This window comes from Cryptotermes secundus, unplaced genomic scaffold (assembly GCF_002891405.2).
Source record: "Cryptotermes secundus unplaced genomic scaffold, Csec_1.0 scaffold721, whole genome shotgun sequence".
In the NCBI taxonomy this organism is placed as follows: domain Eukaryota; kingdom Metazoa; phylum Arthropoda; class Insecta; order Blattodea; family Kalotermitidae; genus Cryptotermes; species Cryptotermes secundus.
In genome coordinates this window covers 298,043-308,055 of record NW_019733845.1, presented here as the reverse complement: position 1 = coordinate 308,055, position 10,013 = coordinate 298,043, and the positions used below count along the sequence as shown (strand labels likewise).

At 40.1% G+C, this 10,013-nt stretch overlaps 1 protein-coding gene across 3 annotated transcripts in view; it reads right to left on the bottom strand.

Annotated features, from left to right (window-relative positions):
• The window catches only part of LOC111868269 (trichohyalin), a 137,376-nt gene extending 127,634 nt beyond the window's left edge, over nt 1-9,742 (bottom strand). The window contains exons 1-2 of one of the 3 annotated variants that reach the window (XM_033752980.1): nt 9,311-9,742; nt 5,276-5,418 (exon numbers count right to left, since the gene is read on the bottom strand). The gene's annotated coding sequence lies outside the window, so the exon portion shown is untranslated. The remainder of the gene's footprint in view (nt 1-5,275; nt 5,419-9,310) is intronic. The other 2 variants (XM_033752981.1, XM_033752982.1) reach the window with 2 other exon arrangements.
• Between the last annotated feature and the right edge of the window lie 271 nt (nt 9,743-10,013).

Here is a 10,013-nt window from a genome sequence, read left to right as displayed (position 1 = left end):
ATATATATATATATGTATTAAATTCCTTTGCTTCGCCATTTCTCCATGGCTTGGCAAAAGGGCCCTTCCCCGGGACTAATTGCGCTGACTTATCGAAACAAGATAAAATTTAGACGCACAGTACAGAAACCAAACACGAATTTCTAACAGCAGAGACAACCGTCCTGCCCAAGAGCCACCCAGGGAAAAGGGGAGATCGTTCTCATCGTTCGTCTCGTTTCCGGAAGACTGGAAAAAGTGAAGGAGACGGGGGAAGGGGGACCTCACATGACTAAACGTCATGCAAGAACTTAAACGGAAAAATAGGAATATTGGCTCTGGCGGACAACAGGACCACGACGCCCTCCACGGGAGAACCTTTTGAATCGTCTTAGGACGGTTCAATAGGTAACTCAACAATGTCCATTAAACTACAATCATTATACACCGTTGAATGAGATGAACATATGACAATGATGGGATGAGTGATTATTGAAGGAGATGGCCTTGTCCTATAAACTAACTCCATCTTGAGAAGTTTCTGAACGATTTCCTAAATATGGAATCCGAGGGTTCATTATTGTGCTGACAAGAGCCCTCCACTGGTCCCTTCCTGAGCCAGATCAGTCTAGTCCATACCACCCCATCCTAGTATTCTAAGATATATTTTATTGTAAACATGCCACATGCGTTTGGAACTCGCCGGTTGTTTCTTTTCTTCCGGATTTCCCACTAAAATCCTATATGCATATTTCTTCTTCCCACGCGTGCTACATTCCCTGCCATCTCATTCTCCTTCACTTGATCAATCTAATTTTAATTGAAGAAGAGCTCAAGTTATGATGTCCCTAATCATAATACTGTTAACAAAACTACTTTTAACAGTGAGTTGTTAGTCCCACATCCAACTTACAAGCCGTAGGACAACCTAATGTCTGCTGTCTACGACATCTTATACAATATATTCGCAACTATCCTCCATATCTGGACGCCGTCACCTCCATCCGCAACCTGACAACCAGAGGACAATTTACACTTATGTAGTGGTGACAAGGGAGTCTCTCACGGGCTAATTCCCCGTGTAAACAAAATATGGTGTATCCCTCTGAGGGCTAAGACCGCCTCTGTGGTCTAGTGGTCAGAGTTCCTGACTACAGATCTAGAGGTCCGGGTTCAATTCCGGGCGCTACCAGATTTTCTGAAAAGTAGTGGGTCTGAAACAGGGTTCAATCAGCCTCGTGAGGATAATTGAAGAGCTATCCCTAGGAAATTGCGACTCCGGTCTAGAAAACCAAAATTAACGGCAGTGGGGATTCGTTGCGCTGACAACGCTACACCCTCTATCCGCTATATTTGGTACTGGGTCTGGTCAAGTGGGATTTGTGGTGGACAAAGTGGCGCTGGGGTAGGTTTTCTCCGAGTACTTCGGTTTCCCCTGCCAATCTTCATTCCACCAATTGCTCCACAATCACCTTCACCTATCATCGTATATTTTGTGCCATAAGATAAATCAGCTGAAACAGCATTAATACCATACAAGACACAGCTATAGCACTGATTATGACAGAGAACACATGCGTGTTTATCTCCTCATCAGACAAATCCAGTGGCTGCCACTCACAAAATGGTTTAATCTGGCTCTTCATGATGAATTGAAATTTACACAACTCACAGTTTTGGATGTCTGAAGACTTGATCCATTGCTGCAGGCAAGCCTGATGAACATATCGCAGGGATCCTTCGCATAAACATGGTGCAATAAGGGGCACCTCACTGTCTCCTTCACAGTGGCAGATTCTGCAGATATCATGTCTCTTAGAAAGAGCTGAAGCCTGGGATGCCCAACGTTCTGCTGGATGCTCACTAGAAATTCTGAGCACGGCCTCCTGCACTTTCCAGTCCTAGTTCTGGGTGCTTGCAATTATATCTTCTTTGGCGCAATCAAGTGGCGAAACGCTAATGTGTTGTAACGGCATTTCAAAAACTGGCTTACTTCATTCATTCACTTACTAGTGTGGGATGTCGATTTATGAAGAGACAACCACTTGTTGAATTGATCCGTAAATATTTATTATATGTAGTTGCGCAGTATACAGACGCACTTCTGTTTGAAGAATTGAAGACTAATACTACAGTATCAACAATATTATCGCTTGCAACTCCCAAACCACTCTCCCTTAATAGGTCCAAGTCCAAGTCACATTGCGACCGACGGTCAGTCAGTCAGTAAGTCTTGGTGTCGAGCTTCATCTGAGGCTCATGACCAGTTTATAACAGTCCAACGTCGGCCAGAGACCAACAGAGTTTGTATTCGAATTTAACAGGAAAGAGTTCTTATCCGACTAGAATAGAAAAGTTCTTATCCGACTAGAGCAGCTGTGGTGTAACACTGAAGAAGAAATATCTAAAGGACGTTGTAAGTGGAAAATAACTGCAAGTGCGAGTGTAAAAGTGACTGTCCAATAAAGGCGTTCGTTCAAATCCGAGAACCCACTCAATGTCTGTCGCGTTGCCTAGCAAACAGGCGACAATAATTTTTAGTAGTGACGTTCTTCCACAACACACGTAATGGTTACCTTCGCATGACGAGGACGTTTGCTAAACGATTCANAAGAGTTCTTATCCGACTAGAATAGAAAAGTTCTTATCCGACTAGAGCAGCTGTGGTGTAACACTGAAGAAGAAATATCTAAAGGACGTTGTAAGTGGAAAATAACTGCAAGTGCGAGTGTAAAAGTGTAAAATTATTTCTTATTTGCAGGCCGAAGGGCGTAGTGATAAAAGGGCCCCACTTCAAAAATGTTAAGTGTCTCTCACTAACTCGCACTGAACCGACCTAATAAATAGAGCTATATCGAAATACATAAGATGTGCACTGCTGATAACAAAATATTCCCTGATACTGTGAATGTGTTCAGACACTTCGAGCGAACCTGCAGCAGGTCCCATTCGTGTCATATCAAGTTCTAGGTAGGTGAAGTGAAACCAAACGTGTTCTTGTGCTTAACTAATTAAGCGCCGTATCATGAAGACATATGGGAGAGTGGAGGTACGGTAGGTGGTCAGCTTCACGCCCCGGCCTTTCCGCCCATTGGGAAAGAGCTCCTGTTACTCATTGGGTAGGAGGTGGGCCCTAGAGCGTGATGCTGTGGGCAAGGAAATATATCTTGCCCTACTGAGAATCGAACCCCGACATTTCAGCCCGTAGTCTGTTGCTATATCGACTCAGCTATTCTCGCTCACTACTGAGTTCTAGGTAGTATATAGTAAAACTATAACACGCCTGAAGGACAATATCTCTTATTTCCTTCAAAACCTGAACTTCTAATTACTGCATTTACTGGTGTTACTGGTAAAGTCTAAGAGTCACCGAGGGCAGGAATGGATATTTACGGGCCCTAACTCGCCTGTTCCTGCTTCATATCGAATAGCTCAATCTGAAAATTGAAAAATATCAGGAAATGATTCGAACAGAGTGGCCGCAAGGACTAAGGCATGAACAGCCTTCTCCCGCTCAAACACTGAGATCTTGGGTTCGAATCCAACTACAGGTATGGATGTTTATCTGCGTTTATTCTGTGTTTGTGTTGTCCTGTGTAGGAAGTGACCTTGTGACGTGCTTATCCCCACCCAAGGAGTCCTATGGACTGTCTATATGACATAGAATCTGTAAAAGGGAAGCCGAGGTTCACCATGGATTGTAGTTTCCGCAGAGTATTAGCAGGAAGTGACGTGTCATGCTTACAAAACCACACTTTTCGGTAAAATTTTATACCTGCTGTTCGGAAGGTATATCGAAAATTGTATTATAACCTACTGCTTTTCCCCCATGGGACGAGAGTAAGTCCACTTGGTGCAGCGGCCAGTGTTTGACCTATTGTACCAGCCCCGAATGATAGATGATGGATAATATAGAGCGGTGGGTGGAATGCGAATTGGCAGGGGAAACCGAAGTGCTCGGGAAAAACCTGTCCCAGTGACACTTTGTTCACTACAAATCTCACATATTTGACCTGGGCTCGAACCCGGGAAGCCGTGGTGAGAAGCAAGCGACTAACCGCCTGAGCTATGGCACGGCCCTATAGTCTACTAGAACTTAATTCTAACCTATCCTAATAATATTTCTTTTGGCCATTTTCGAGCCTTTTCGTGGTAGAACAAACTTATTCAGCTGTTGCTTTTCAACTTGAACTTTCGTAGCCCAGAAAGAAAAATCTCTTCGATTTCAGAACGATTACTTCTTAAAAGTTGTAACTGTTTTGTTTACATATTTTACGCGTGTAGAGTTAATATATTTCAATGCCGCTGTATTTGGATGTTATGTTCACGGTTCGCTCTTCTCTTCAGAGAGTGGGCACATGCGCTGCACTCCCCGTGTATAAGCTTCTGGACAGACACAGAGACTAAAATTAACTCAGGATTGCAAGCTGCTCTTTCTTGCCTGGTCTCACAGATCGTCGTATGGAAATCAAACCGAACGGCATTTATTTAAGAATCACAAAATGCAATTACTCAGAAATTTCATTCATGAAGCGCCATTCTGGTTTATTAGCAAATGATAGGGTGAGCTACGAATTAACTTAAATATTTCCGAATTACAGCCTTCAGTACTACAACGGCACATTAATATATTTAGCGATACTCTTTGTGCTGCGGAGGTTAAGCTGTATAGAGTAGAATTAGGTAGGAAAATGTTAACGATAATGAATTTGTGGAAGCCTGTTTTAAGTTGACTCTTGTGTTATTTAACGTATTTTCTTGTTGCATGTGTTGTGTAACAGCAAATGGCGAGATAATGGTCAACGATGAATTGGGAAGGATGTGAAACGAAGAGGTCGTGTCTTATTTTGGGGTACTATTCCAAAATCGGCTTAGGAAATACCTCTGCCCACAATCCGAGATTCGAACCCAAACTTCCAGGATACGAATCACGTAATAGCGGGAATACCAGAAAAACGAAATAATAACTGAAAAACAAAAAATAAAACCCTTGTTTTAACAAAATTAAATAATAATTTGGAAGGAGGTTTAACCCAGTTTTAAATCATGAATTAAAATATCTATAAAATGCATTAATTATGTAATAATATATAACTGGTGATGACCGTGAAAGGTAGAAAGAAATCATAGAAAGCCCGGTTATAAAAGAGTGACAGTGTAGGAGCACAACGTATATTGAAGACTGCCCTTGCAAATTAGAGTATTCTGTGAGCTTGTGTGAAGTTGGACTGAACACAGTGAGGGAGATCAAAAAACCCTGTGTGAATATTTCCTATAATTAGATGAAGTTTCGTACCAAATGCAGCTGTCGAGTGGACGGATTCGTCCTCGCGGTCCCGGCCCGCAGGTTTTCTATTCTGAGGTTTATTTCCTTCTTCTCTTTCCTCGGTCCTTCGAGGCCAATGCCGGAATCTGCAATTAGGTCACGACCGCTTCGTTCTGTGTACAATGTAATTCATTATATCACTAATCAAAATATTCTTGACGCCATATGCACTGAGCTACTTACATCATGTTTAACTAAGTTTTGAATAAAGATGAAAAATCGAAATACGTATCTGTCTTTTTAATGTGCCTAAAAAGGCCCACAAACGTACAAGCTCTACGTCATACCGACTGTGAAGGAGCAGGAGAAAATGCGTTATTTAGGATTTTACATAATAATTTGGTCCAGAATGCTTTTGCAATATTCGTAACAGGTCTTAAAAGCAAGGCAATAAGGAAAGATGATCACATCGAAATATTCGTGCAATGAAAATTCAAATCTATTCCTGGAAGAACTAGTTAAAAATAGAAATTTACTGCAGTCATAAATGCTTTCGTTGGCAAAGTCAATGAATAGTAAAGATTAATGAAGTTATTGAACAGTAAAGGCTAGAGAGAAGTACGGACTTTTTCTAGAATTTCGTTAATTATAAGAATAAATCCCGTCAGAATGTTAACGGAAAGTTGTTAGAAACGAACTTCGTCAAAAGTGCTTGTAACCTAGCCCTTTATAACTCGGAAAATTCTGAGTTAGATTTATACTGAAAATAGAAATATGCACTAAGCCATGATGCTATTTAGACGACTATTTCATCAAATGTAGACACTCTTTTACCGACTTAAGCATATTTTCCACTGTCACCATCTTCTGCTCCTTTTGTAAATACTTTTACATATATAAGGTCAGTGTAAAAACAGAAGAGCGTGCCTTTATCTTTTATATACGTGGACAAATCTTTATCACATCGAGGACTGACGGGAATAAGTTATAGGTTTAATGAGTTCTACCAAGTTTTGTGAAAATTTGATGCAGTTGGATTCAAAGTTCCTGCTTATCAAAGGCCAAGTGGTACTGCATACCAGTATGGACCAAATTCAAATTCGTCGCAGTAGCTGTGTTGTAGGCTTTCTCACCAAGTTTCATGAATGTTTTTAAATCGTGTGTGAGATAAAACGTAAACGTATTACCTCTCAATCGGAGTTACTTCCATGAACTCCATTGAAAGTGCCAATTCTGCAGCTACTCAAGAATTTCCCAGCATTTTATGGAAACCGTAAGTACATTACCGTGCTCACAAGAGCCCTCCACTGGTCCCTATCCTGAGACACATCAATCCAACCAATACGATCCCATCCTATTTCTCTAAGATCAATTTTATTATTGTTCACCCATCTACGCTTTGGTCTTCTTAGTGGTTTCTTTCCTTCTGGCTTTCCCACCAATATCCTATATGCATTCCTTTTCTTCCCCATTCATGCTACATGCCCTGTCCACCTCATCCTCCTTGACTTGATCATTCTAATTATACTTGGAGAAGAGTACAAGTTATGAAGCTCCTCATATGCAGTTTTCTCCAACCTCCTGTCACTTCATCTCTCTTCGGTCCAAATATTCTCCTCAACATCCTCAGTCCCTGTTTAATTCAGAGAATGATGGCACTTCATTTAGATATAACAGAAATGCATTAAAATGTTTTTAACTTGATGCCTATTGCAAAAGGTAACTCGGGGTCCTGAGGGCGTAAAGAAACCGGTAATTTGCATGGTAACTATGGTTAAGCATCCTTTACGTATAAGAGTGCAATGGAAATAGATTAGATAGTAAATATTAGCAAACTAATGCATACCAGGCTTCCATTTAGAATTAAGTGATACAGGCCTATTCAGTTTCAGTTTATATTGAAGAGTACATTCATCTTGGGCATGATGCCATGTAGTCCTGCATTTCGGAGGAACACACTTCCTCCATATTCATAGTCGCTCCTTCATAACCTGAAACGTAAGTCAGATTCATGGAATATGTTAATGCTAATTGGTTGGAATGATAACACGAAATTGAGTAATTTCAGGGTTTACATTCGCCGTTACGGAATTATATTGTATTATATATATATATATATTTTTTGTATAATACACGTATATAAATTTGAAAAGGCTGATGAAATACCTGAAATTAGTCAATTTCGTGTTACAATAGCAACGAATTAGCGTTTGCATGCTCCATTGTCGTGAGTTATGTAGCACGTTACGAACGAGTTAATATTATTTAGTTTCATTGTTTCTTGGCTAAAGCCGACCACAGTAGCCGCGCGGTCTAAGGTATGAACAGCCATCGTCCACTCGAACACTAGGATCGTGGGTTCGAAGTTGTTCTGTGTGTAGGTAGCGGCCTTGCGGCAGGCTGATCCACGTCCATGGAGTCCTACCGTCTGTGCATGGGATTAACGAACTGAAAAAGCAGCCACGGTCCAGAGGGCTGTAGAGCCGTAGAAAGAAAGCTTTGTCTGTTCCACGAGTATTTGTGCTAATACTTGTACTTAGACTTGGATATACAAAGTTGAGTTGGTATTTATCATGGAATTACTTAGCTTATGAAGATTAGGAAGATTCATTTCCTTTTCAAAACATGCGTACTGAAGTTACCCATGATAATCAGTTCTATGAAATCGTGCCGAAAACGCCCATTGGAAAATAGCAGAATAGCCTTAGCGTGAGTTCGATATGTCCATACAGGCAAATCGACGCACTACACTTACACGATAGCTTTAATTCACGTCTTCATGAATAGCTAAGTTATCTGAGTAAACTCTATCCGTACGTGCCTCCTGTTAATTTTACGCGTACTCATAAATAAAATACGAGTATTAGGGTCGTTTGTTGTGTGTATGTGTGCTAACTCAGTTAGTCGTCTCGACAATAGACTCTACTAGCAAACAAATTCCACTAGGAAAGTATCTTCGCAAATGGCCTGTATAGAATGCGTCTAGGCTTCCTATGTTTTCTGTAGGTTACGTAACGACTCTTTCAGCATTCAGAATGAACAGCGTCGGATGATAGGTTAATATTTGGATGATGAACTGGAAAAGTCATCAGTCCTAAAATATTCGAAGTCCTATTATCGGATTTGCCTGAAGAAAGGAGAATATTTGGTGTCCCAGCCGAGATTCGAATCAAGTACTTCCAGAATATGATGTACGTTATGTTTATATTAATTTGTCCATCAAGAATGTAATGAATTATAAAATTATGTTTGATCTTGTCCATATTTCTCTGTATATTTAAATTATACAGGATTCCGGAGACTGCATTTGCTTCCGTATTCAGGTGTAAAAGGGGGAAAGAATCCCACTCAGTTTAGCTCATTGCACAGGATGTCTGAGCCACGAGGCCTAACTGAATACGATCCCTTTCCATATTACACCTGATGACAGAAGCAGACCCAGCTTCCAAAACATCGTATAATTTTACTCTCTCTATGATGGTAGGCAAAAAAAAAATATAATACAAAACAGATCATCGTTGCAGACCTTCAGGGGATCAAAATGTTTACGAACTCCTCTAATGATATGGTCGATGTTATTAACTGCTAGGCATAGTATTTCTTTATTAATTGTGCAGAATCCTTTGCGGTTATACCCTTCTCTAATATTCTCGTAATTAGTGAAGGAATGTTCATAATAGTATATTTCTGCATCGCGACGCAGTTACAGCCTGAAGCCATCAAATTTACTATTTCTTACAAATAATTTATTTCAAAGATATTTTTATATCTCTTCTAAAATAGAATACATTTTTTCTGGAATCAGTCCACTTACAACACACATGATTTATATGTTAGATTTAACGCTTCAAGTTTGTCGCTGTTTTAATGTGTTGTTATGTAAAATAAAGTATTAAATTGCGACTGAGTAGCTATCATATCTGAGGTTTTCCATGGCTTTCCTCAGTCTTCACAGGGGAAGGAAAGACAAATTCAAGGAGGCACCTATTCTTGAGCAGGCGTACGTATGATGATTTGAACTTTTTTTCGCAACGTAGTAATTACATATAAAAATATAATACTTACAGTAATTACTGAGATCGAAGACTCTCGAATTTATGCAGCCAATCTTCAAAATAAATATTCCTTTCGAAATAACTCCAGGCAATATTCACAAAAATACGTCGTAAGTAATTGTGTAAACACTTAAATAAATCAACACAAACACTAAATCGCAAGAATTTGTTTCTTCTTAAACAAGCCGAAATAAATGGAATATTCTTAGAACAAATGTATTTATGGAACAAACACTGGCGATATTCCTATAACATTTCGTTGGTGGGAAGCAACAACACTAATAACTGTTTCACTTTCCTGTCGACTTTCGCTGTAATTTCATAAACGGGAAGAGTAACATCCTTCTACGCTGAATTTATTCCTAAATACGCTTTTCTTACTTTCCCGTACCCAAGCGTGAGCTAAATGGGTTCCTATACGCCTAACAAGACTACAACCCTGGCTTAAGTATATGGCACGATGCCGAGTTATGACTAAATAGTTCAATGCTAAAGCTGAAGGTGGCAGTGTGTGCTGAAACAAAACGATAGTACTCGTATATTCCGGCAGATTTCTCCACGCAATTGGTAAAAATACATATCCTTAGGCCGGGTGAGAGAGGGGTCTGTACAATATCACCGTGCTCTTCGTTTTTTGTGTGTGTGCGTGCGCGCGCTACTTTTTCGGCGTTTTAACCAGTAAATCAATTTTCACGATATCTGGCATGAACATC